Below are 11,912 nucleotides of genomic sequence, written 5' to 3'. Positions count from 1 at the left end.
CCAATTTATTATTTATTTATTTATTTATTTATTTATTTATTTATTTATTTATTTATTTTTGAGGTAGCTCCATACTGAATTTACATTCCCACCAACAATTTATTATGGTTCCTTTTCTTCTCACCCCCAGTAGCATTTTTGTGTGTGATTCTACCCATTTTAAGTAGACTGAGATGAAATTTCAATGTAGTTTTGATTTACATTATTCTGGTGGCTAAAGATGCTGAATGTTTTCCTGTATATATTGAATATTTGTACTGTTTTTAAAAACATCGATTCAATACATTTTCCCATGCATTCATTTGATTATTTGTTCTTTTTGGTGCTACATTAATCCCTTGCTGGATGAACAGCTGGCATATTTTCTCTCATTCTGCTCGCTCTGCAGTTTTCTTTGCTGTATAGAAGCTATTTAATTTGATGCAATGCCATTTGTCAATTCTTGCTACTATTTCCTGAGCCATGTGATTATTCCTATTCAAAATGTCTGTCTGCACCTACATCTTGGAATATTTCCCCCTTTGCTTTCTTCTAGTAATTTCTAATTTTGCTTAGTCAGGTTTACTTAAAGGTCTTTGGTGCATTCTGAATTGATTTGATTAGGGTGAGAGGTAGGGATCTAGTTTCAGTCTTTGTTGTAGTTTGAATGAGAAATGTTCCCCACAGGTTCAGATATTTGAATACTTAGTCCCCAGGCCAGCCTGTTCTACATTTCAAATTCCAGGCCAGCCAGGGCTTCATATAGTAAGACCCTACCTCTTTTTTGAAAAAAAAAAAAAAAAAAAAGAATTCAATAGTAAAACTTAAAAAAAAAAACCTTAAAAAACAGTAGATTCCAAGAAAATGCAGAAAAGAAATAGAACAAAATAGGAAAATAAGGAAGAAAATACAAGATGCAAATGAGTTCAATAAAAAGTAATTTAATTATTAAAAATAAACAGAAATCTTGGAAAAGCAAAAGAGCTCAAATACAAATCCCAATGGATGGGCTTATCATCAGACTCAATCAGGTGGAAGAGAAAAAAATCTCAGGTCTCAAGGCCAAGATTGACTATCTATAGTATTCTACAGTAATAACAAAAAATAACACATATGGACTGTAAGAGTGAAACCACGGAGGACAAGTCACGGCCTTTGGGTTGCAACAGCAAGAAGGCCTAGAATATATATTCAATTAAAAAAAAAAAAAAAACAGAAGTATATTTGATTCTGGGGAAAGGTATGAACACCCAAGTGTAAGAGACACTTACAACTCCAAATGGACTTGACCACAAAAGCTCTCCATGCCTTATTACAGTTAAAATACTAAGACTACAAAGCAGAGAGTGACTAGAGAAAGCTGCAGAAGGGAAGTACTAATTCATTCATAAAGGCATCCCTTCAGGTGGCAAATTTCTCAACACATACTTGAAAGAACTGCCAGTGTTGGAATGATGCATTTCAAATCCTGAGGAAAACTGCCAACATATTATTATATTAAAAAGTTATCAAGTATTCAGAATTAAAGAAGAAATAAAGATGTAAGATAGCACAAAATAAAGCAATTCATGACCACAAGATGTCTTTGCCAAATACACTTCAAGGAATCCTACACACAGAAGAGGAAGATGAAATTTAGAGAGCACAGGAAACAGTAAATCTCACTGAAAGACTAAATAAACCTCTGAGAACTAAAAAAGACAGCCCTGAATGTAAATGGACTTGATTTTCCAACTTAAAATGATTGAATTAAGATCAGGATTGGACTGCTTACTGCCTTCAGGAATTAACTCACTGGGGCGGATATATACAAACTGAGAAGGAAAAGATGGAAAAGTTCCTAGAATCAAATGAACATGGAAACACAATGTGCCAGAATGTATGGAAAACAGCAGAGGCAGTTCTAACAGACATGTTAAACATTCTAAAAAACATACAAAATTAAATTCTAAAAATTCACAGACTCAGGGCTCAGTGGTTTAGAGCACTGACTGCTCTTGCAGAGGACTTGGGTTCGATTCCCAGCACCCACATGGCAGCTATGAACCGTCCTTAACTCCAGTTCCAGGGTAATCCGAAGCCATCTTCTGACCTCCACGGCATTGCATGACATGGGTGCACTCACATACATGCAGGCAATACACTTATACACATAAAAATAATAAATTAAATATTTTTTTAAAAGTTCACTAAATAAATAACCTAATGATGCATATCAAGGTTTTACAAAACAAGACAAACAGGAAAACAGTACACAAAAGAAATAATAATGATCAAAACTGATATTAATAGATAGCAGTTTAAAATACTTTATACATGTGATCATTGAAGCAAAGACTTCACTGAAAAGATTGATGAAACTTTAGAGCAAAAAAGACCAAAAAAATGGGAGAAGACCCAATATAGAAAAATTATAGAAAGAGGCTATCACAAGCTCTATCACTGAAATATAGAGAAGCAATAGGGGTTATTTTGAAAATTCTTACTTCTTATCTAGAAGAAATGGATAGATTTCTAGCTGCACATGACCTATCAAAATTAAACCAAGAAGATGAAAGTCCAATAATCAATAATGAGATAAATAAAGCAATAAAAGTTTCCCAACAAAGAAAATCCAAATCCCACCAGATGCCTTTTTAGTGAGCTTGCTTCAGTTGTACTCCTTTGGGGCCACACTGGAACAGCAGGTTGATGTCGGCCAGGACAGCATAGCGACACTCCTGAGTTCCGTGGTAAGAAATGTAGAGACATGTATTACATAGGAGCACATGTGAGTAATGCCTTCTTAAGGTCTGTTACAGCACCAGACTTTTACATCCAGCTGGCACTTGAGGAACCAGAGGACCCCTTCTTAATCATTCGAGCCAACACACTGTGCAGCTCTGACATCAGCTCTGTCCACGTCGCTCTGTCCACGTCGCGCTCTTCAGCATCTTTCTCTTTGCCAGATTCCCCTCACTTTCCCTTTTTCTTTCTGTTACTCCTCTTTTCTTACCTTTAACTTTCCATTTTGGCTTCTCCTATCCTTACTGTCTTACTTTAAATTTTTTTTCATTGCCTGGATTCATGGCATTCTGTTATATTGCCATTTTCATACAAGTAGATAGTGTATGTTGAGCATACCCCCCACATTACGATCCCATCTTCTCACTGATCCTTACTTTCCTTACTCTAGCCTGCCCTGTAAGAGGTTTCCCTGACTGCTGTGCTTATGGTAAGAAGGCAAAGAAGAAAACAATAAGACAGTGAGAAGACAGAAATTCAGGTGAGTTATCTTGTAAATCAAATCAGGGAGAGACCAAGGAAGACAGTAGAAAAATGTAAAATAAAAATATATTTTGAAGGTAGAATATAAAGTATTTCTTGCAGGTTAGATGTGGGAGTCTAAGAGAAGGAAGCAGTCAAGGATGAATCACTGTTTTTTGTCTTGAGAAGAATGCTCAGCTGAAATGAGAAAGGAGGAACAGGTTACGGGAGGGAGTTCAGTTCTAGACAGATTCAAGTTTGAGATGTCAACTAGGCATCCAGGTAGGCATACGGTGGGAATATAAAAAAGAACTCAGTTTTTTTTTAGACAGTGTGTGAACCTGCAGAAGTCACCGGCATATAGCCAGTATTTTTCATGTGATATTTCATCAAATTATTGTGAAAGTAAGAATATATACAGAAAAGATGGAGGACTGATTTTATTTTAAGTAGTAGAAAAGTGAGGAAGAATTAGCAGAGGATTTAGTGGAGGAGGGGAGGTAGTCATTGAAACTGGAACAAACAGAGTGTGTGGTGAAGAGATTTCACCAAGAAGGGAATGGTCTTCTATGTCAAATGCCACTGAGGCTCATGTGAGGTGAGAACTATGAAGAAAACTCAGAAACTGGACACAGACCACCAGTGACTTCAGGAGATAGTTCCAGGGTAAGAGTTGTTTGTTTATGAGTGCATGCAAGAGAAAACAAGAGAAAAACAGTGGAAGAAAGGAAGGATAGGCAATTCCAGAGGACCTTTGCTGAAAAAGCCTCTAGGAAAATGAAGTTATGGGTGGAAAGGAAACTAGAATCAGATGTTTCATTTTGTTTTTGTTTGGTCTTGTTTTAAAACACACAGGTATATAATTGTACATTTATCAGGACAATCCAGATGAGAAGAAAAAAAATGGTGGTTGTGGAATGAGTGTAGACCTGTGCATCTGAGCAGAAAGTGAATGGGAGCTGGTGAAGAGCTGGAAACAATTAGGTACAGAGAGGCAGGAGGCCAAGGAGGTGGTGCAAATGCCTGCAGACGGACAAAGGAGATGCTGAAAGACTATGTGGATTTTGTTCTGATGGTTTTCACTTTTTCTCAGTGAAATTAGGACAACGACATGAAAGGTGTTTATAGATTAAGAGGGAAATAAAGAAAATAATTTCAGTGAGTAGGAACCTGAATAGATTAAGAAGACGGGGTGAGATTGCTGAGTAGCCTCAGGGTTCATGTACCGTTGACAAGTCAGGGAGTGCAGTCAGTATAGCCATGCCCCTGTACAACAGGTGGGTACCAGCTGCACAGGCTCAAATCTGAAGGAGGAGAAGAGCGAGCTTTAATCCACGGGATCTTTTCTCAATGATCTTAGTGGACTTCAGAGTTGATGATGTGTTTGAGAGGCGCTAAGCATAAGATTAGGCATATGATTTTCAGTGTATAAAAAGAAAGGGCTGAGGCAAATAAACATGAGGAAGAATGCAGACTTAAGGTTTCTTTGTGGAGTGAGCTTACCATAGAGAAGGGGCTAATCAGGGCAGGATGCTTAAAAATGAGCTCATGGAGGTATAGATTAATGATAGCTTTTGGTTATGACAATGACAATAAACTGCTAAGATAAAGTCGCTGAAGAAGAGATCATATTTCTGATAGACCATGAATCTGTGTTAAACAGCAATTGATTTTGAAGTGATCTAATTACATTATTTGAAAGTCTAATTTTATGAGACATTGACTAGTGACACATGAAGGTTTAGAGTTAAGCCTGAAAATGAAAGGGAGGAAGAAGTGAGAACAATCTAACAGAAAAAAAAATGTGCAGGGCTGGAGAGATGGCTCAATGGTTAAGGGCACTGACTGCTCTTGCAGAGGACCAGGGTTCAATACCCAGCACCCACTTGGTAGCTAACAACCATCCGTAACTCCTGTTCCAGGGGCATCCATCACCTTCTTCTGACCTCCGCGGGCTGCCATGACATGGGTGCACTTACACACATTCAGGCAATACACTAATAAAATAAAATATTTGAAAAAAAGTAATGTGCATACTGAGGGCACTGGGCATTGTGTGGAACTTTTATCCACATCTTCCATTTGTTCCAAACATTGCTGGGTTCTAGAGAGCTTTATGAACCCACCTTTGTCTTGAAAAGGATGAGCATAAGAGGCAGGGAAGTTAGGTAATGCAACCAAGAGAAGCTCTGAACTTTGAGCACTTAACCATTTTGTCCATCTGTTTTGACAGCTGCAGTGATTGTAACAGGGTAGGTGTGATCCAGAAGTTCCTCTGATAAGCCAACCTCCATCTCCTTCCCATACTCTGCAGAAGGAGTCAAGCCCATTAAGGGGTGGAGCCACTGCCATACTGGAGTGCGGGCAAACACCCAGCAAGAGACTAGGGGCAGGAGACAGATGGCACATGCATTTCAAATATGAAAAAGTCTATAAGAATCCATGTTTTTCTAAGTCACCCCCTCCCAAATGACATATAAACTAAGCAAAATTCACATAGGATGTCTTATGTTGGTTTGTTAGCTCTGAGGCCTCAGAGGGCATGGGCATGAGTCTCCCAAGAAGGGAGGAAAAAGGAAAAAATTTACTGGAACAAATTGGTATAGTGTGACTGGATAGACAAACAGCAGGAGTCCAAGAAAAGCATGAGGATGTGGGCCTTGGAAAGCATCATGGTTCCAGCAGCATCTGGAGCCAATTGGAAGGGAGCCAAGTTCAGATTCCCAAATCCAGTAGGGCAGAGATGGGCACCACCAGGTGTCCTGTGAGGTAACATAACCCACCTAGGAGAAGCTGGTGGGAACCCAGGCCAAACCCCATATTCTTAAGGATGTTAGCTGTGCTCACATATGTTATACAGTGGATCATAAAATATGTAACTAAGAAGACATGGGTCATGAAGATGCAGACAGATGCAGAAGTGGGAAATCCCTGGGCCACAGCCATCTTGTAAATGTGGGAAAAATAGTTCAGTTACTTGAAAAATGTAGTCTGCTGCCACATGGATCTGAAAACGAGTTAAAGATTATAGAGACCCTGGAAAAAATCTTACAAACCTTAGAAGCAAAAGGGGAAACAGAGAGGGGGCCTGGCCACTACTTTGCATAATAAAAGATTTGCTCAAGGCAGAAAAGGGTAAGGAGTTACTCTCAGCCTCAGAGCTTAAGAGAGACGAAAATAGGAGATTTTAACTTCCATAAAGACCAGGAGTCAAAGGACCCAAGGAGAAAGTAATTTAAAAAGAAACAACCTAGAAATAAAAGTAGCTAAAGCTGCCCCTCAGAGTCAACGTTTGATAGAAAAGGAGGAAAAAGTTAACAGTGCTGTAGCTAGGAGAAAACACTCCACACTGGAGCTGTTGAAACTAGGAAAGACTTACAAGCAACCATCAAAGAGCCCCTCACCACATAGCTCATGAGGGTATGGGACATGGGGGCAAATAATGTCAGTCTAAGTCCTTCAGAAGCTTCACAGCTGAGTTATATAACCACCCATCCATCCTTGAGACATAGGCTGTTCAACCTAAGCCAATGCAGGGGGGAGCAGTCCTTAATGGGATGGCTGGTGCAAGGCATTAAAGATACATGGTCATCACCAATGGAGACTCCCATGATTAACAGAGGCTGGAGGACTATAAAAGAGGGACCGGCATTACTGAGAGAACTAAGTGAGGGAAAAGTAATATACGACGCCCAGTTCACTGGGCCAGATAAGGCTGTGTTCACCAGAGATATAAAAGAAAGCTTAATTGAACTGGCACCTCAAGAATGGTATAGAGCTTTAATGGGTTTGTTAAGTCCCTTAATGGGACAAAATATTTGTAAAGTAAGGGAAATTTTGACATCTCTAAGTGACCCAAACCAGGGTGTAAAATGTGTATGTAGAATTATAGAACCTACAAGAGATAGAAGAAAGATCAGATTTAAAAAATGGTCTGTTTGGGTTACTCAAAGACAAAGGTGACAAGATTTATGTTGAGCCCAAAGTCCCAAAGAAAAAATTGATAGAAAACCAAATTCCTTACTAAGGACTTTCTGGAAGGCTTTAAAACCTGAAGAACAGCTTACAAAAGGCATTCAGAGGATAAAAACTGTCCAGATGTGGTTAAGTATCCCCAAAGATTAAATACGGTGCATTTCTCTCCTGAGAAAGGCTGTGCTAGGAGTGGAGGCAGTTTTTCCCACCAGGGCCTCCCCCAGCAGCCCGGTGTGGTCAATGGAAAGGTTGCAGATATGGCTACATCCAGGAGGCAGACCCAGGGCCTGCCTGATTCAGGGAACTAACAGGTGCAACAGGAACAAGAGAGACCCTCTGTCTCTTTAGCCCAGTGCAGGGCCTGTCAACTGGAGCCAGCAACTGTAAATGTATCAAGGATAAAAGAATACAAAGAGACTCCATTAAGATCCCTAGAATACAAAATGACTCCAAAGGGATGACTAAAGATAGTAAAGAACTAACCAAATTAATGCCTCTTATCCATGCTATGGTACTGTGTCCCAAGAGGCCTGGTTCCTCCGAGGGGCATGGACTCCTGCGAATTGACTGTGGAGTGTTAGCTGTGGAAGGAGGGTTTTTTGGTGCCATCGTGGAACAGAAGCAGAGTGGCGTAGAAAAAAATGGCCCCAGTGGCTCGCCTGTGTGGATGTGAGAGGGGTCATTTACCAACATGGGGTGAGACTGTGGGCTCAGGAGGCATGGGAGAAAGCTAACGGAGACTGTGGGCAGGGCACAGAAGCGATCTGGAATGCCAGTCTACTGAACCACAGAGTGGAATGGGGCACTGGGTGTTTGCCTCTTGTGGAGTGCGGGGTGTTCACCTTCGTAAGTCACTCTATTCCTCCTACTCAGGATATAAACTATGAAAAACTCAGATAAAGATGTGCTATGTGGCTTGTCTAATAGCGCCAGGAGCAAGGACCCTGAAAGAACTTGGGGACAGGTATCTAACAAAGATCTATGGAGAAAGCAACCAATACCAATGGATAAAACCTTTCCATGCTGTGTTAGGGCTTGTCTATGACTGATTTAATGTGTAATGTTAACCTTTGAGTGTTTGCAAATGTGAAACCCACTTGAAAGATACCTGAAGAAACTAAGGCCAGCAATAGCTGTAATATTCTTGAAGAAACTAAGGCCAGCTATAGCTGTAATATTCTTGAAGAAACTAAGGCCAGCTATACCTGTAAGATTCTATGATTAGGTAAGATAAAAAGAGACTCCCAAAACTATACAACTGTTAAGAAAAACTATAGTACCAGAGGTGGGTTGCCCCCTGCCCCCATGAGCTATTGTTCAGAGAGAGATCCTAGAGGTCCCCAAATTAACCAAGGCTATTGCCACTAATGGTGCTTGTACACTTGGGTCAGTAAGGCCACGTTGATGAAGACACTGCATGATGAAGCATGAGTGGAGCCAAGACCAAGTTAAAAACTCCAAGCCACTGGATGGATGGCTTTCATAGTGCCAGAAGGTACTCTGCAGATAGTTGGAGGAAAAAAATCCCATATGATTCTGTTCAACAATGGACCCCGGGTGTGACACACTATGGACACACCAAGCAATGCCTGCTAATACAATAATAGTTTGACTAACATATGTACAACTGACAAATTTCTAATTGGATAAGGCCCACTCCTAAGGGTTGAACACATGTCTGGTGCTGTAGACCAGGCCAATCTCCTGTGTCAGGGAAGGCTAGAGGCCCCAGAAGGGAAGCTGTTGCAAGTATACTGTTTAATGAATATGGTACACCTACTGGGATATCTTCTAGGCATTTGTATTTACATTCATGTTTGTTTACATGTGTCCACTTCCTTTTGTCTTTATAGTAGGGGAAACACCACTGAGATAGATCAGTGGCCATGTCTTGAACATGAATGATGGGGAGGCCCAAGAGGTCAGTATCTTGCCATGATACAAGAGCGACTGCCCTGCATCTGCCACCCTTTCCAAAGCTCAGAGAAATTCGAGGAAGAGGTGGCAGAATGTTTGTAAGAGCCAGAGGAAGGGGTGGAGTATGACCCACATGCTCCTCTGATAAGCCATGGTCCCACCTCCTTCCCATGCTCAAGCCCATTAAGGGGTGGATCCACCGCCACATTGGAGCATCTGGGGCATGGGCGGGAGTCTCCCAAGAAGGAAGGAAAAAGGGAAATATATACTGGAACAGTAGGTGAAACTAGCAACTCCTTTCTGAGTTGTGATTACCAGTTTTATAGGATTAGGGACTCTTGAGAACAATAATGTATACAAAGCCCAGCAATATACATGATCTCATCTAATCCTCATATTAATCCTGTATATTAAGTAATTTTCCAGGATCATGGGGCCAGTAATTGGTAGAGCCTGCATTTGAAAATGCGTGCTCTGACCTATCTGCCTGCTCTTTCTGCTGACTATAGGTACTCATCACTTCAGAGAAGCACTGGTCCAACTTTAAAGGGAAGCTGAATGCTTTTGAATAGATACTCTAATAAGCAAACTGTTACTAATTCTTTTCAGAATCTAATGAAAAAGTCTCATAATTCCTATGTTTCCATGGGAACATTCATGAACACAGAATGCATCATTGTTCCTGTCATGGAATGTTCTTTCTAGAAGTTCATGCATTCACTTCACTAATATTTGTTGAGCAAATATTTTGTGCAAGTGTTGTGCTGGAGGTGGAGGATACAATCTAATTAGAACTATCCCAGTTCCAAAGGAAGTTTCAGTCTGTTGCAGACACTGAGCACATCAGATATTCTGCAGGGCTTTGCTATGTCTGCTGTAATTTAAGGCACTGCATTTGACCAAGAATACACTCTATCTCTGAGGACCAGTTACCTAAGAGATCATTCTTCTCCCCAATGATTTGGCACCAAGCTTGATTAGCCACAGTGCCCTGGAGATGGAATCTTAGATTTAGACTCCAGAGAAATAGAATCAGGGTATTTTCAAAAAAGAAACCTCCTATTCAAAAGGGTCCAGCATTGAAGCTGAATTTAAAAATGTCTGACCCTAAGTTGTTGGGTACTTCTTTGTTGTCCTGCAACCATCACTGGGCCCTCCTGTCATTTTTTTTCCCTAGAAATTTTGGATTAACAGGTACTATATACTTACTTATAGATTCCATGACCCCAAACTCTCTTACCAGGATGCTAGGCAAAAACCAAGTATCACAGGTTCTGGGCACTCATTTTGGGGTGGGACAGATCTTACTTTTGAGAGGTTGTTTCTAAAACAGCTGAGCGATGTAGAACGTGGTTGAGCAGTGACTTCCTCCATATGCAGAGAAACTCCTGCACTTCTGCATGATGCTACTAAGAACTGCACTGTATACTAGTGCAAACACACCTGGCGCTACCCCGGAGTGGGGGTGGGGTGGGGGGTGAATACTAAGCTTTACTTCCAGATCCATGAAGACTCTAGGTGGTGCCCTTAGGGGCAGCAACAGAACCCATGCCCTTCACTTCTCTCTGACCTTAAAGTGTGTGAGTCACACTGCAATTTACGGTTTGCACTCTCCGTCCTTCACATTTGTAAAAATCTAAGTGAGAAAACCATAGCCCAGGTTTTCTTAATTTTTTTTTTTTGTTTTGGGATTTTAAGAAAAACGTAAAACTGCCACATGTATCCTTACATTGTCTCGTATAGGTTAAATTTAGTCATTTCTGGAGTTGTCTGTACCTTTTTAGCTTTAACAGTTTTGGAGCTAGGGAGGGGATGTGCTCTGCCACTCCCTGTGCAGTCGGGGGCGGGGCGGTCCGGGGTTTCTAGTGGCTGCCCACATCCTCCCTCCATCCAACCTCACTCCTAGCCGCCGCCAGGGGTGCTGTGTTTCCCACCTGCAAGAAGAAGTGGCCATCCCCAGGCCTGACTAGCAGCTGATACTTGAGGCTCCTCTAGCGCGTGGGGCACCAGCTGGGTGGCCCAGGCCTGCGGAGAATAAGCTCCAGGTCCTTCCCACCTCGTGGGACTGAGCTTCTGGTCCCTCCGAACTCTAGGGCTGCCCTCTCCTTACCCCAAGGGAAGAGGCTCCCGGATGTCAGCCGCCCGGCCCGCCCTCTGCAGCCAGCTTGGAGCTGTGTGTTCCATCTCTGCACTTCCTTGGCCTCCCTGGATCTCCAGAGCCCGGCACGCCCACTACCATTGCCAGTACTGGGTCCCTAGCGTCCTAGTTAAACCCACGCTGGCTGTCCACCCTCGAAGATGCCAGTCGTACAGCTCTCTGCACATCACACCCTGGCAGGTGCCGGAGTTCCAGGACAAAGAGGCCTGCGCCTCTCCCGGCCCTCGCCGCTGCCACGCCCGCGCGTTCCCACCCTCTCGGTCTTCACCGGTGGCGAGACTCCGGGACCCATCACCCCGCGCACTCCGCCCCTCTTCAGTGTAGGTCAAATCCACCCCACGTTCTACGAAATCCTAGGAGCCAGGGCCTTCCGCGGCGACCCTGCAGCACTCCGCTGCTGTCAGGCCTGCGCCTCTCCCGGCCCTCGCCGCTGCCACGCCCGCGCGTTCCCACCCTCTCGGTCTTCACCGGTGGCGAGACTCCGGGACCCATCACCCCGCGCACTCCGCCCCTCTTCAGTGTAGGTCAAATCCACCCCACGTTCTACGAAATCCTAGGAGCCAGGGCCTTCCGCGGCGACCCTGCAGCACTCCGCTGCTGTCAGAGCCGGCCACCCGCCAGACCCCCGCCCCCACCC

The sequence above is a fragment of the Nannospalax galili genome, unplaced genomic scaffold, assembly GCF_000622305.1.
Source record: "Nannospalax galili isolate Female #2095 unplaced genomic scaffold, S.galili_v1.0 scaffold40, whole genome shotgun sequence".
Lineage (NCBI taxonomy): Eukaryota > Metazoa > Chordata > Mammalia > Rodentia > Spalacidae > Nannospalax > Nannospalax galili.
Note: the sequence above shows the minus strand (reverse complement) of the source record.